Genomic DNA, 13,198 nt, shown 5'->3' with positions numbered 1-13,198 from the left:
CTCTTCCAAAATTAGAAGAATCAATTAGAGACATACACAATGAATATCATGCGGATGACCGAAGGAAAGGTAGCAGTCTTAACACACTTAATGCCATCTTCAAAAATCTCACCTGCACTCTATAGGAGAAAGGTTGTTCTTGAAGGACCATTATCTACTTTGTGCCATTTCTCTCTGTGGACATCATTTGAGTTGGCCAAGCACAAACAAGTCTACTTTGACCATAGACACTTTTGGTGAACAGTTAAGATAAAAGACTGAAATCAATTGCAAAAAGCCACAGTTTAGTTCTGCCCATGCTCCAAAGTAGCAGCATTCACGCTAACTCCAGTGAGGATGCTGGGCAAACACATTACCCCAGGACTTTGCCCAAACTAATGAGTTCTAAAGAACCAACTTAGACGAATTTAAACACAACTCATTTGTTCGGGTATGTTCCTATATTAACAGGTCTAACTGGCTTCCAGTTCAAAGTGCCCATGAGATAGCTAGTGTCCCATAGCTAGTTATGTGTAAATGTACTTCCAGGATTATCGTAAATTGATTTTCCTATGAGAACAATCCTATATCAAAATCTCCATTAGGAAAATTTCACTGGTAAGTATATTTTACTAGAAAATACAAAAACTCAGAGATTGCTATTAAATTCCCCAATTTTAATGTTTTTTGCTAAAGTAGAAAAGAGATTTGGAAAAAAGCACACCAAATATTCATATTACACAATATCTGAAGTATAACAATCTAATGCAAGGAAAACTATGAACCACAGGGATCACAGGAAATCCTGATGTGTCTTTTTAGCAATTAATTTTTTTTTTTAAATGTCACAATGCTTCTCAAGCACTTCACATGATGCCCATTAGAAGGATCACAGAAAACTATTTTACAGGAGGGGACCTGTACTCAGTTCAAGTAAAAACAAGCAAACAACCAAACCAAACCCAAACCCTAAGGCAGGCACAATAACAAGGTAGAGGAACCACAGACTGGCTGTGCACATGCTTCAGCCGCTGTCAGACTCTTTCTGAGCATCTCTATAGCACTGAAAGAGCATCTTCCCAGTGTGTTACAGAATAAATGTCCGCCACAGGTCAAGTGCTGGATCCCTTTGAACAGAAATTGCACTGGCACTCTGTGGTGTCATTTCACATTTTTAACACTATATTCCGCAGAGTTGGAACCATTCCATTTTCTCCCTCCCGGATACGAAGATGGAAGCATACAGCTGTATGAATTTCAGCTATGAATTTCTACCAATTTTGCCAAAAGACCAACTCAATCTGAATCATCATAGTTGGTCTGTTTGTCTTCAGACTCAGAGAGGAAGGACCTTTTGAACAAAAGAGTGGAAAAGATGGAGAATTAATAGACAAATAATAACCCACTTACTGTAAACAGTGTAATATTCTGCCTCTTTGGGGAAGCTCCTAACATCTTATTAGTTTATTTTCTTATCAATGAACAGCCTTAAATTTCCTACCTTTCAACTGTATTCCGTAAAAGAATGCAAAAGTTAAACAAGATGATATATGCAATCCTAAAAGTGTCCCCTGTAATGAGGTGTTGGGGATTAGACGTGTCATGGGATAAGAACTGTAAATGAATGATGTCATCCTTCTAATTTGGTGCTGAAATATAAATAAACCACTTCTAATGTTTCTTCCTTTTGGATGCCAGATTGCAGTAAAATGTTCACAAAGAAATGTTAATGCTGTAGTAGGCTTCCTTTAGTGTGCCTGTTCTGGAAGCAAAATAAATAAGAAATGTGAAATGAGAATTTATTTTCCACTCAAGTGATCATCAAACCATCCAAACTTTTACATGACTCATGATTGTCACTAATTTCTTAAAATGATGCTAAATATTTTGCAAAATAGTATTTTTAAAGGCTTTTTGTTTTTATTTGTTAGCTCTTCACAACGATAACTAATATGATTTTGAGGTTCTGTTTGTCTTTGCTTTAGCTACTGCCAGAGTGCTACACTTCCACACCAAACTGTATTTTCCAGGTATGCTTAGCTTTGACTTAAGAAGTACAAAACGTGGCATGGTTTCAAACTTTCAAAATCAGGACTGTTGAGGAGGATGAACGGGAGGATTTCTGGAGGAGGACAAAAGTAAAGCCATCCAGAGGAACAATACAATTCTTTTCAGGTCCTTCTCAACAAAAATCTGTAACATTCCTTCTGATTGCTTCCCTTGCTAACTCTTTTAATCTTTAGTAGGCTTTGAAATGCCAGGTATATTTTTATTTGAGGAAGAAATTAATTAACGACATTGGCATTTGTTCAGGACCCCAGGGCTTCACACCCCTACGCTTACATACAAGCACGTACCCAAACACACAGAAAGGCGTATACATTTCAGGGCGTTGGTTTATCAGACAGACAGTAAATCCTCGTGGTCTGGGTCCCGTATCAACCCATTAGGACACTGCTTCAGTACTGACCGCGAGGGAAAAATACCACCTACTGACTTGGTCATGCCATCATTTCCTGCAACATCTTCAGCGTACTTGAAAATTGCCTGTTCAAGAACATCCAAGACCGTTTCTTCTATTACTTTTGAAAGCACCACAGATTATTCAATATGACTTTTCTGGATGATCGGGAAACTCGGGCTTGGGATGTACAATTCATGAAAATGAGAGTGATGGTTGTACACGCATTTAAACTGTGCCATATCTAATTTGCATCATATGTTACTCTGCACGAGTTACTCCATATCTGAAATAGTTATATTACATAGTTCAAAATTTTATTCACATTTTCCTCTCAAAACTATTATTATTGAGACAGTTCTCCTGAAAATGGGGTTTCTCAAAATTTTCATAGCCACAGCTCTGACAACAAAATTATCATACCAACAGTTCTTTTTGAAAATGCCTGGTGAACACCAGGCCCACACCTGAGAAGGAGCAGTTTTTAATTTGGATTTATACTAGGAAAGAAAAAAATGTTAACTTGTAAAATGCAACAATTAATTAACTGCATCTCCTACGGACCATGTATAGCCTTATTAGTTTTAGCCTAAACAGTTTCCTCAGATTGTTTTTGCTTTAAATTTATTGACTACATTCAATAAATACTGCATCTTTTTTGAAATAAAGGAATGACAGGGGAATTAAAAGCACCTTAAATCTAGGTGCACAGGTATATTAACCCTTAGGGCTTGAAACAGTTGTCTTTGATCATTCAATATCACTATTTGCTAAGCTGTCAAGGTCATGAATGGTATGTGTAACTGAATTTTTAACCCACTTACCAAAGAATTTATGATCTAGCACTGTAAGAAAACTGACAGATATTTCTTGTCCTCCTAAAATTCTGTTGAGTTTAAATAAGGATCTACTGAAGTGAAATGAAAGTCTTTGATTGACTGGTAACAGACTAAATAGCTTAACAGCAATCTGTAACTGTAAAACTATAATATTAAAACTGTCTTTTAAAAAATATTTTAGCAAGGTGGCAATAGGGAACTATGCTTTGATCTGTCATCTGGATCAAGTTAACAACAAAACTCACATGAATAAGGTTCAAATGAGGAAAAATGGTAAGATTTGTTGCTCTGGGATATAGGTGTAATACCATTCAATAGCTATTACTTTCCTTTGGATTTTCTGCTCAATCTCTCTTCACTAAATGGAATTTGAAACATTTCTAGAATATTAACTTTCAACAGGGTAGGATTTTTCCCTATATAGTATGGGAGGGAGGCAGATACAAGGCCCACAAGCTGTCCTGCAGATACCCTGTGGTCTAATTATTAAAGCATGGAACGCAAAAATCTAGAGACCCACATTCTACCTTTGATTCTGCAATGGCCTCTTGTTGTCTTCAACGACACAGAACCTCTGTTTCTTGCAATCTCACTATTTGAAAATAAGCACGCTAATATTTCCACAAAGCACTTTGAGATCTTCATCTGGCAGACGTTTAGTTCTATTCTTCCTGATTTTTATTAATAAACAATTTAATCTGAGGGTTTTTTTTCCTAAGACAATAATTTTAGCAAACACAAATAAAATTTTTCTTTAACTTTGAAATCCAGAAGGTAAGGATCTACAAAATTGTGTGCTTAAGACTATATAGTTCACCAAGTCTATCCAGAAGTTGCATAACCTCGTTGAAATTAACCTGGATTTAATGAAAGCATGTGCAACTGCAATCGGTTTTCCAATATGGATCCAGTGCTTCAGGCCTGAATTCCATTAGCTAAGGGTTAACAAAATGTTTGCTAATTAAGCCAGCTCTGTACTTACTCTCTCTCAATAAAATCAGTTTTCATGTCAGAACAATATTTTTACACATTCTTTGAAAACTGTTATCATCTGAAGACAAGTAGAAGAATTTCTTATCATTTCTACTGCTGCACAACACAGAAGTTGCTAACTGCCATAGAATACAATTTATAGCTGATTTGTTATTTGATAACTTATTGGACAACAAATGCTGTACTTGGACTCAAACATCCTTTAAAGTTCACCAGATTACATTCATCACTCATAATTTGTTAAAGGACTACAACAGTTGCATGAAATGAAGACTTTACGAAAACAGCATATATTTGTTCATTAAAAAATACAAAATATTCCACAATGTAGACTGGTACGCTTGTGTATCAGAGGAAGACAGTCTTGAAAAGGAGCTACAAAAGGCATTTCAGAAGGCAACACAGAATGCTGTGTTTCTAAGTAACCCTTATGGTCACTTCTAAGACCAAAGAAGTCCTCACAGGCTACACTGAAAATTAAAATTAAATGCCCTGTAAAGTCTGTATTTCTAGAACTTGATCAAGTTCACTGGCTTTTTTTTTTTTTTTTAAACTCTTCAGCAAGTTTCCATTTGTCTCACTTCTGTCATCTGATCATCATTAAATATTTTTCTGAGATCAAAACTAACAAGTTCAAGTTCCAACCTTGGAGCCTCTAAAAAATATGTTCAACATCACTGCCATTTAGTTCCACCCTCTTTGAGCATCTCAAGCTTACTAGAGATACACGCATCCTTCATAAGTGATTTGACAATAAGCCAAACAGTGAGCGTAATTTGCCATCTAGAAAAGAGATTTAGGAGAGATTCCATTGCAAAGTTTCAGCTGAAACTCCTTTTGCCTAAACTTCTTGATACACTCAGAGATTTTTGAGCACTGGTTCACTAATTATCTAGCTGAAGCAAAAAAGAGAATTCCAAGGCTATTATTGTTAAAAAGCCTAACCTTGAGACTGCTCTCAGTTCTTTTTAATGGTAGCACGCTTCTTGAATCAACACATGATTATGTGAGACAAATGTTTAAAATATGTCCACCAACTACGGTTTTGACAGAAGGACTTGTGTCATTTCTCCACAAGCCGAAGGATCTGCTAATCGGCATTGCTTTGAAGGATCTTTTGCCAATGCTAGGGCTGCATGGAAGAAGTGGACTTCGGTATTCTTCAACGTACTCCGAAGCATTCCAGAGCTTGTATTACTTTATGCCAACTATTCCGGCCACTTCTAACAGCACAATACTAGCAACGTAATGCTAATTATTTCCAAAATAATTATACTCTTGTCTTCAATTGTTAGAAATACATGATAATATTCAATTCAGGCTTTTTTGTCGCTTCTGCAGTGAGTTTTTAGACACCAAGAAAATTCCCATAGAAAAAAACCTTAAGTTATGAAGACTGTAAGTTTGCAAGCACTCATCAGTAACCAAAAGATAACAAAACCATTACAGTATGGTAACTAACTAGGAACTCCAGCTGCTAAATAACTATCATAATCATAACCGTATGGGTGTTGGAATGCATCACTATGGGGTAGAGTTATGTTTTACTGAGTGCTTAATTATGCATTTTCCTTTTATAACATCCCTGTAATGTAATCTATTCTTATATTCTTACGCTTTACTGTATTTTAACATGGGTTTTCCTGCTTTGTTTCCCGCCTCCATTGAAGAACACAATTAATTTTTTCCCTGTTAAAATTCCAAATGGGCTAATAAGCATGCTTTTCTTTTCCTGTTATAGTGTATGACTTGTCTTGGGAAGTGTGAGAGACAGGATGCATGCAGGCTACAAGTGTGCATGAGAGCTTATTGGAGAAAGGTTTGGCTACTCCTCATTTAACTCTTTCTTTTTTACCTCATTTATGACACGACTGTTGCATATGAAGTAAAGAAGACAGTAAAGTTTTTATGCTAAGAAAGCATACACATTTTTCGTTTGCCCATCTATATCTAGTTATATATTAAACTTAACGCATGTGATGTTTTACATTAAAATCTTACAGTTCTTATCATTTGTAACACGCATGTAACCAGAACACTTGTTCTTCAGGCCCTGACTGCCCATCCCAGTTTCACAGGACAGAGAATAGGGACTGAGAAACAGTACTGGGTATTTTCCAAGTTTTCATGGAATCCAGCCTTCCTCCCAGGGGAAATACAGAAGCCATTGCTGGTCAAATTAGATACTCTCACTCCTGAGCAGCAATGGAAAGCAGCTTCCAATGTAGATCTCTTCAGAGCCTTGGATCTGATAATTCAGTGTTGAACACGAGCATAGAAGTTTTACATATATTTCAGTTCTTTTTTAATTAGAGTGGTTTAACTGATAATAACAACCATGACACTTGCTGCTTTGCAAGACTACAAAATGTGACGGACTTATCCTGAAAGAAGTTCGAGCTCCCAGTAAGTCTCCCTCTTCTCGAGCTGAAGGATAAGAGTCTCCCAAACCAGCCAGGCAGCAGATCCAAGCAGGAACTTACCTAAAGTGCTAAGGCCAAATTTCAACTTCCCTGACACTTGTGATTGAACAAAGTTATGTTGATTTGAACACGGTCCATCTGACTTTCTAGTTGTGGTCTCTGCATTTAGAGTTTGTGTTTTTGAAGTCTTTTTAAGTTCTGTGAATTAAAAGTATGGCTTGAAGCGCAGGAAATATCTTGTAATAATACAGCATACTCAGTAATCTATAGGCTAAAGTCATGCTAAAAGTATTTGTCTGAGTCCTACTACTAAACTTGGTAATTACATAGAAGTATGTAAGAACATAGACACAAAGAATTGGGTTAAAAAGCATAATTAAAGCTCTGAAACAGTAGCTGCCTGAGGACATCTCAGGCCGGGTCCTACTAAATGCAGACAAGCAACGTAAGAAGGTAAGGTTCTCTGTTTTTTGGTTTTTTTTTTTTACAACAGGAAATAACTCATTTAAAAGATACTTCCCCATAATAATTATTTAAAACCAGACATGAATCAGAAACTTCAGTAGCTAAACAAGACCTTTGAAAGTGCAAATCTCTGGTTAGTAGCACTGATTGTCTTTCAGTGTCTTTAATGTCTGAATAGTTCATTTCAGCTGTAATTTTTGCAATTTCATTACCAAGCCCAGCTCTCTCATTTGTATCATATACAAAATACAGCCTAAGTTGAAATTACTACATTTCTTCCACTGTATGCAATAAAAATTGATAAATAAACCATAAATTTCTACACATGGATGGTATATAGGAATATGGAGCGAAATGGAGATAACATCACAACGCTGTCTTGAGATGCTTTATAGAGACACCTTACCTATAACTAATTTTTGTTTGATGCTAGATTGTAGAAATGATAAGTTTTATCCACCAGCACAGAAGCAGAAAACTTTGACACCCAATTTTACAGTATTTTTTTAATAACTGGCTACTTATCACTGTACTTGAGATCAAGTGTTAAACTACATTTAGTTTAATTATCTTGGGGTACTTTGCAGTAGAACTTAAGGACTTGTTTCAAAAATGTCACATGGAGAGAAAAAAAAAAACTTTTTGGCTTGGGAGTTCACTCATTTATATAACGGAGATATTCACTATTCTTATCTGAGATACTTAATACCCTTTTTCACCTACCCAGCCAGCCAGATCAAAAATTACAAAAGTTCCACTGCTAGTATGTACATTATTTTATATCTGCATTACCTACTTCTTCCATTTAAGATTTGCAGCCTCAGTGGATTTAAACCGTTTGTCTGAACAAAGTGCGTTATGACAGCCATAGCTATCGAGAGGTTCTAGCAAGTTCACAATGAGATTATCAGCGGTGAAAAAGGGTGCCATTAGACATGGCCGTGCTTAAGATACGGTATAAATTCTTCAAGAATGAAAAAACTGAACAGAGAACAAACAGAAGCAGATTTTAAAGCAGATCACCAACTGCAGAGCAGGAAAGGACTCATGTACCAGGCCTGTGATGCCTTCAGGGCCTGACTGCCGTAGGCTACAAAGCAAATGAAGCCCCGCTCTTTGGAAAATGTCTGTGTAAAAATACCGTCCGACAGCATTGGGATTCCCGAGAGCATAAGGAGGAAAAAGGGATGCCATATCCAGCTATGACCTGAGTCCTTCGACTTTTATAATACAAATTGTCAAATCTTACTAAGAATATGTGAAAAGTGTTGTGTGAGCACTGCCAACGTTTTCAGTATTTTTCCAACACAGAACATTTCTGCTAAACTAACTAATTTGATCAGGCAAAGGCTATTAGCTACACAGACACATCCTCCTTCTTACCTTATGCCACACGGAGCCTGCTGCGTTCAGCTCTAGGGAGAAGTGGCACTCTGCTGTTTCACCCCTACGCTGATCTGACTGCATTGGGTTTATATCTAAGCTGCTTGTACTTGGCAAGATTGAGAATTACAGATTTGGATTCAAAAATACAGATTCAAAATTCAGATTACAAATGAAGAGAATAAAACCCAATGTTAAGACATGCAGAAATATTGCCTTAGGATATTTCTCATTAATAGAAAAGTATAAACTACAAGGATTTGTAGTAAATAGTAGTAGTAGTGGTAATAGTAGTAGTAAATAGTAAATAAATTTAAGGCCACTGAATGCATGGGCTGCTTGTATTGACGTCAATGGCATCTGAACAGACACATTTAAAATCAGAGACTAATAGCCATTTTGCTACATTGCTTGAGAATTTTTAAGGAGAAAATAACCAGACTGATTTTCCTCACACAAGAGTTCAATATATGAAGTTATTAGAACACCTATTCTTACCTGCCCAAAATAAAACAACGAGCTTGCGTAGCATAACTGTAACAAAAATAAAACTCCTAGAACTTAAGGGTCTCAGATTCCTCCTTTGTTCCAAGTTAGGTGCTTAAAGCTTGAGCAAGACCAATATTATGAGTGATAGTAAACAGGATAAAGAGAAGAAGAAAAAAAATAGCACCGTGGTCAAATATGTCTGCGGTACCCATGTGAACGGCTTCATAACATGGATTCTATTTACTGTGCAGTAACATTGGGACTCAACAGTACAATAAATCTCTCTCTGAAGCAGATCTGTGTAAATAATGATGATGATGATGATGATGATGTATTGTTCTGTGCTGCTATGATATTGCCATTGGTGAAATTCAAGGCAATCAGAAACATTAACTTAGTCTGACAACGTCAGAAACAGAAGCAATAGTGATTAGGAACCCACCCAACACCAGGACAGTGCTACTGGTCACAAGGTCTACAGATGACAGTGTCTACAGGCACCGTAAGAAAGCATTGCAAGACTTTTGTGTTCCCACACTTGTTAAACATTAGAGGGCTTAAATGCAATTAATTAATGCACAGTGTTGCAGAAGAATGTTTTGGGCTGCCAGAATAATCACAATCACTAAAACTTCTAATCCTCTTCTTTTTCTTTTACAGTAACATAAACACTTTCAATATAAAATACACAGTGCAATACAGCTGAATTAATCTAACAGGGAAAATATAACTCCGGGTATTTTGTTATTCCTGAGTGCTTGATGTCACCACCATAATATCACATTAGCACTATTTCTCGTGCACTTAGCTAGAACAGTATATGTAACGCAACACGCTGCCTTCAATTCCATTTTACTCCTTTGCTGCTGACAGAGTTCTTTGAAATATTTGGATGTTAATTAGTAAGAAATACTTCTATGTATTGCATGCAGGAGAAAATACGGCTAGTGGTTAATTTGCTGAGAAACTGTGGTTACACAGATTTTTAAAATTCCTTGATTGTTTCTCACCCTTTTTGTTTCATTAGCAATATGTTCATGTGATGAAATATAGAGTAGTGAACTAATAGACTAGAGAAGACTGCCAAACACCAGCTTTGCCTCTGGCCAGAGTATTCTGTACACCTGCAGTCTTGAAAACACTGGAAAGGTTTCTAATTTCATGTTTTGAGAAGAAAAATAAAATGCTCTCAAGGAGTTAGAAGACCTTGCATTTTGGCCAACTCCACTTACATTTTTGGCTCTGTATCCCAAAAGTGAAAAGAGGCAACTGGGAAATTTTCAGGCAGTATCCAAGTTCAGAATGAATCAGTAACATAGCAGTGTCTTCTGCTCTTACCAAAATCTCTTGAGATGTTCTAAAAATGGACATTAACCTAATTATTTCATGAAGGATTGCATCACTGTACAAATTTCTCTAAAAATAGCTGTCTCAGAATTCTCAAAAGGAATCTTGGCCAGGGTGATTATAAATATTATGTAATCACTCAGCCAAGCCCTCGTGGTGATCTTGTTTAATGCTGTACTTCTGAAAGGTTTTTTTTAAGCCTACTACAAAGTTCTGTGGCTCTCAAAATACAGCATTTGGTGTATGAACCAAAACAATTCCGGTGGTTCTGTTTTGCTGGGAGTGCATTACTATGCTTCCCATTTATTTAAACCACTAAACAATAAATATTTAACTGACAGATTGCAGCTGCTAAATTCTATTTAAATCATTACAATTAAATATGCTTGTTTCTCAGGGGAAGGTGTTTGCAACACAGAGGTCAGTATTATTACTACTAATTTTACAGGTGGATACACTGTGATACAAATAGATTTTCTAGGTTATCAAAACATAATGTGAAAAAACCTGTAAAAGTAAGCCAGCACTTGAGATAAAACCAATGCTTTTCTTCCAGCTTAGAAATAACAGGAGTTTTACTTAAACTCACACAGTCACAATCCATAAAAAGACTGCTCAACACATTCACATAAAGAATATTTTGGTCTTTTAAATATGAAGCTACAGATGTACACATATTAAATAAATCCTATGTTCTCATTCCCTTACAAAGGCAGTATATTTCATTTCTTTAAGATGCTCTTTTTTCTTTTTCAGTGTGAAGAATTGTGACAAATTACTTCAAAATCAATGTCTTGGTAGTTTACAATCTGTTTGATGTTCTCAAAGGCCAGAAAAATTAGAATAGAAAAATTGGAGAAAGGCATTCAACTGCAGATTTGGTGCTAGGAGCATTATTTAAGTGATGAACTATTTAAAAAGAGAGAAAAACACCTGAAATTTGCAATTGAGACTTTTTTAAACTTTCTTTTATGAACACATTACATTTCTGGTTTAATTCTATTCTAGTTTAGATTACCATTGGGATGTCCTTTGTCAGTCTGCAGGCACTGTCAAGCAACGGAAATCAGTACATTTGTCAATGTGGAAAACATTGACATCTTATGACTAAAAAATAATTGATTAATTAAAAAGAAAAGGATGCAGGTGTCTTCTTGAAGTTTGGGGCGGGGGGGCAGGCGCATTTGAGAAGTAAATACTTTGACTCCAAACTGAGTAACAACGGACTTCACTGCTGTAAGACAAAGCACATTGAAAATAAAAGACATAGAATAACATAAAATGTTTATGGCATGGATACGCTAAGACGAATATTCATGCCTAAGCAGGTAGTGCACTGTATTTGTTTTACCTTTGCCAGGATGGTGCCTGTTTAGACAACAGCCTGCTGTTCCTAGATATTGAAAGGCTCTTGGTACTTTTCTTCCTCTCACGGAATTTTTCGTGCTCATTGCCTGTAGCACAATGTTCATATTCTTCTGAAGCAATTCTAAGGAAGCTTACGGCGAGCCAAGAAGCTTCCAGTTGAAATACAAAATACATCAGGATGCTTCAGGAGTCTACCAGAGTGATTAGAAAAGTTTTCCACAGCGTAAGTCTGTGGTAAAAGCAGCTACGTTTGCATTTAGGCAATTCAATCCCAGTCCAAGTCTGTGATACATTATGGCGCGGCGATAGAATCTGTTTTTCTGGCCTTAATCCAATAACAATAAAATTCTATGAGTAACCTCAATACTTTGGGTTACTCCACTGAGTTTAATAGAATTGACCTCCTGAACCTTTAAGACATCTACTAGGTACTGTGCCCTATCTCTTTAAATGTGAAGCAGGCTTTTGATGCCCACAATGACCTCACGTGGTGGGAGCCACCACAGCTCTTGTACAGCTGTATTCTGAGTAGCAGCAGATGAATTTGCACACATTTTGATGTTCCAACTAGGTAAGCACCTATAAATGTTACGAAGTATATCCATTAAAACTCCACAACCCCTTCCCTTAAATTGCGACCCTCATTGGCCTCATCAGAGTCAGGTGAAAGAGCAGTAGCTGGCCCTCTCCTGCACACGGAAATACTACGGAGGGGTATTCATGTTTTTTGTGTGAAAAAAAATTCTGACTCTAGGAAATTTACTTTCATCAATAGGATTTTCCAGAGGAAGACAGTGACTTCCCTTCTTACACCTCAAAGAGGATATTCCTGGGCATTTCATGTATGCAATCAGAAATCTTGGATTCTCATCCAGAAATCTATGCATTCACATACATACCTCTCCTTCTCTCTCTCTCAAGAGACAGCCTTTGTAGCTCTCTCAAAAAAAGCCCTTTGTACTTACTTTTTCATATCAGCAGAGGACTTTCCAAGCTACAGTGATCCTACCTCGGACACTGAAGCCACCATTTTAATAGCAATAGCAAACCAGCATCCTAGGCTTGGAGTATAATGTTGTGCTTTTTTAGGTATTATCCATTGCAATGATCCACAGTACAGCATGATTTGAAATTGCTAGAAATATGGAATTGGAGTTTATCAACTACATGACAAAGTCTAGGATGCCACTGAAAGAGACGGCAGCAGAAACGGAGACTCAGAGAGGTTCTGAGAGAGAAAGAAACTCCCCAAACTGCAAACAGAAGCAAAAAGCAAATCAAACCGTCAGACAGATGGTGATGCAGCATGAGGGCTGAAGTTTCACAACAGCTTATTTAGGCCAAAGTGATTCACCTGTCCATAAAGATCACAAAAGAAAACTTGAATGAAATAATATTTTCTATTTCAAATGGTAAAGCTCATCCTCACTGAAGGCTAATCTCCAATGATT

General features: G+C 36.7%; 1 protein-coding gene across 9 annotated transcripts in view; it reads right to left on the bottom strand.

The window, feature by feature from the left end:
* The window catches only part of ERC2 (ELKS/RAB6-interacting/CAST family member 2), a 532,276-nt gene that overhangs the window by 142,275 nt on the left and 376,803 nt on the right, over window positions 1-13,198 (bottom strand). The gene's annotated exons all lie outside the window — the stretch shown is intronic.

The sequence above is a fragment of the Ciconia boyciana genome, chromosome 11, assembly GCF_034638445.1.
Source record: "Ciconia boyciana chromosome 11, ASM3463844v1, whole genome shotgun sequence".
Taxonomy (NCBI): Eukaryota; Metazoa; Chordata; class Aves; order Ciconiiformes; family Ciconiidae; genus Ciconia; species Ciconia boyciana.
Note: the sequence above shows the minus strand (reverse complement) of the source record. Positions and strands in the feature narration are given on the sequence as shown.